The sequence below is a fragment of the Rhinolophus sinicus genome, chromosome 5 (assembly GCF_057876585.1).
Source record: "Rhinolophus sinicus isolate RSI-liver-muscle chromosome 5, RSI-T2T, whole genome shotgun sequence".
In the NCBI taxonomy this organism is placed as follows: domain Eukaryota; kingdom Metazoa; phylum Chordata; class Mammalia; order Chiroptera; family Rhinolophidae; genus Rhinolophus; species Rhinolophus sinicus.
This window is the reverse complement of record NC_142505.1, coordinates 47784420-47788173: the sequence shown is the minus strand read 5'-3', so window position 1 is coordinate 47788173 and position 3754 is coordinate 47784420.

Sequence of the window (3754 nt, the reverse complement as noted above, 5' to 3'; positions counted from 1 at the left end):
AATAAAGTGTTGGATAAACATGGATTAAACATTAGACAAGATAAAGGCAAATATTACAGTTTGGGGAATCAAAAATTGACAGTGAAAGCTTTATCCCTGGGGGGATTCCCAGGTATATAAACTCCTGACCAGACTCAGACTGTGCCCCCCTGTCTAGAACTACACACAACCAATGGGAATTGTGAAGACCCCGGCTGCTTATGCCATCCCTGGTCTGGCACAGGGCAATCCCAGTGATATGGTGACGTATGTCAAGAAGCCATAGTTAAAAGTGGATTTCTAAACTCTGTTAAGTGTTACTTGCAAAATTCTTTAAGTATCAACATACTTTTCAGACAGTCACACTTTGGCCAGGGAGGGAGACAATGTGGCCTAGGAAGTGTCTGCCCATGCCCTGTTTCTGATAGTAGTTCTGCCAGAGGCAGTCTGGGCGGTCCTGGGGATACATAATGGGTGACCCATGCTTTGGGACAGTTGCTTTATCTCTCTAGACCTTGGAAAGAAGAACAGAAGTAGCCCCGTGGTTCCTCCACCTGCGCAGGGATGCCTGGCATGTAAAGTGCAGATGAAAATGAAAGCTACCTTTTCGTAATAGAGGGCTGATTATGTGCCATGCATTGCTCTAATTTCTATATTGTCTAATTTTATCCTCATGGTGTCCCTGGATGTTCCTGGGATGGTGGCATCTGAGCCTGTGAGAGGCTTCTGTGTCCTCCTGGGGCTCAGCCCCTAGCTCTGATGCAAGGGGCCAGCAATTGACAGAGAAGGTTTGCAAACCCAGATCTTTCAGACTCCCAAGCTAAGCTGATCACATATCAGGAAGAAAGGAGAAGCAGAGTCAATGGCCCAAGAGACCACTCTTGTACCTGCAATTTTTTAATCTGTATGCCCAAACCCTCCCTGTCCCCCATAAGCCACAGCACACTGGGCAGATGTGGTCCCTGGTCGATCCACTCCATGGCCCTGGGTACAATGTACTGCTGTGACCCTGATACAGTGAGGGGGCCCAGAGGCCTCTTTGATTTCTGTTTGCTTGTCGTGGACTTTGTCTCACAGAGCAGCTTCTGGGAAAGGGTTTATTGTCCCTAGGCCAGATGACCTCCTGCCCTGTTTTCTGGCCTTTGTGAAAGATGAGCTGGATCAACATGAACCTGTGCATATGCGGCTGTTTTCCCACACTGGTATGGACCGAGCCCCATGGTGGGTTGGGCACAGTGCCAGCCAGGCATTGGGACACCACAGTGATGAAACTTGAATGCCCCACTGTGTTCCGTGAGCTGATGCCCAGGAAAAGGGGTCAGACAAGTCGAAGGAAACCCAGTGAATCCCAGGAGTGGTCAGAAGCTAAAGAGGAACGTAAAGGAGCTGTAGAAATCTGGAAGGTGTGGAGTTCATCTCCCACAGGGCTTAGGAGAAGGCTCCTGGAGGAAGTGCCTGGGAAACAGAGAACTCAGGAACAGGGAAGTGGGAAGGGGAGAGAGAGAAAAGCATGCTTGGGGAAGGTGCAGATGTCTGTGTGATGGGAGAAGAAACTGATGGAGAGGGTGGGGAAGGAGGGTGGGAAGTGGTTTGAGACCAGCTAGTGCAGGACTCTGAAAGTGGCCACTCTTTTGGGTGGGAAATACTTTTTGAGCAGGGGTGTGGCAAGATCAAGACTAGGCTGTTGGGAGATAGCTAGCCTGGACTTTTCATGGACCAAGTCTGGGAAGCCATGTTTGTGTGACCTGGGAAGGAGAGAGAGTATGAAGAGAGCCAACAGTGACTAGTGGCCCACTTCTCAGCATCTTTTGTGTCCTAATTCATTTATTGCTCACAACTACCCTCAAGAGATGGATACTGTTATTTATTGTTCCCATGTCAGAGGACAGGTGGACTCACCCTGTGGATGTGGTAGGTGAGGAGATGGGTGGACAGAAAGCAGCTGAGGTTGCTGAGGATGGAAGCTGGGGGCCTGAGTGGGTGGCTGTGCTGCTGGTGCAACAGGACAGCACATAGGCCCAGACCTGCCCTCAACTCCCCCCACACAGCCAGCTGCCTGCTTGATTTTCTCAGAGCCCCTCAATCTGACATGTCCAAACTGAATTCATGACCTTTCTCTCCCCCTCCTAGTCCCCATCACCAGCACTGGTTCTCGCCCTCTTGTTGTCTACCCCAATGAAGGCCACCACCATCCATTCAGGCATCCAAGCCAGAAAGCTGGGTGGCATCCTGGATACCTCTCTACCCTAGACCACCCACCCTTACCCCCACCTCCAACCTTCAAAATATATTTCTAATCCATTTACTTCTCTCCAAATCCCCAGGAACCACTGAGTCTAAGCCACCATCAGCTCTTACCTAGATGGCTGCTTCCCCCACATCCACTCTATTCCCACAGACTATTCTCTGGCAGCAATCAGAGTCCTCATTTAAAAAGGCCAATGTGCTCTAGGCCTTTCCCTGTCTAACACACATCTAGGTCCTGAGTGGTCTGTCTCTTGCTGACCTCTCCGTCTCATCCAGCCATGACCCATCTAGGTCTCTCAGCTTCAACCATAGAGACTTTTCCCAGATACATGTAGGTGGGTATTTTCCCACTCATTCATTTATCAACTCCCATCCATTCACACCTGCTGGGTGCCACCCCATGCCAACTGCTGAGTTTGAGGTGTTAAAGCAGGCAGACCCAGCTCAGTGCTCAGGAAGTTCACACTGAGATGTGGAGGTGGAGTCACGAAACAAGTCCATTGGGCCTTAGCATATGAGGCTCCTTCTGCCTGTAAGGGTTTTCCTTCAAACTTAAGCCCAAGCAATGATTGCTTGGGGCAACCTCCCCTGGGTGCCTAGGCTGTGCCCAGTGACCTTTCTGCACAGCAAAGATAACTTGTTAGTATGCTTCATTGATTAATGGCCAACTCCCTCTTTGACTGTAAGCCCCACAGGGCCAGAACTTTGTTTTGTTCACTTTGTGCTTCCACGGTGGGGCAACAGATAGCACACATGAAATATCTGTGGAATGAGTGATAGGTTTGACAAACAGCAAGCTGGGGGAGGTAAAAAGCAAAGGGCAGAGCACAGAACGTTGGGAAGCCTCAAGGCTGAGGGGAGCATGAGAAGTCAAAAGAAAACAGGAGTGGACAGGAGTAGCAAGAGAACCAAGAAAGTTCTAGAAACCAAGTAATGAGGATTCCCCAGAGGGACAAAGCCTGCTGAGAGGAAGAGGGATGGATAAAGACTGAGAAAAGCATCTAGGGAATTTGAGTCATTTTCCAGGAAGCTTTCTTGGGGGCAGGTGAGGCCAAGGGACTACAGGGAGGTTTATGAGGGAGCAAGCCCTGAGTCTTCAAGAATACTGTTTTGAGTTTCCTTAACTGTAAAATAAGGATGATAATAGTACCAGCCTCACGGGGTCGATGTCGGGATTAAATAAATTAATGTACTTGGTTCTGGGAGGGAGCTGGGGATTAACTGAGAAGGGGCATGAATTCACTTTCCAGGGAAATAGTATGCTCCATGTGATGCATTCTCAGCAGGAGCCATATTGCCCCCAACTGGGCAAAAATTCGTTCTTGGATGTGGACAAAAGAAATCTTACATTTCAAAGGCATGAATTTCAGGTCCTTGAGAGACACTCCTTGGTTGTAGAAGATATATAGCTATCCCCTCAAAGGGACACAGGAAGGCTTTATAGTTTAAGCTTTTTTTTTTTTTTTTTTTTAGTAAATGCTCTAGGAAACGGAGGTAGGTGTTGGCTGTAACAAACAATCAATTCTTT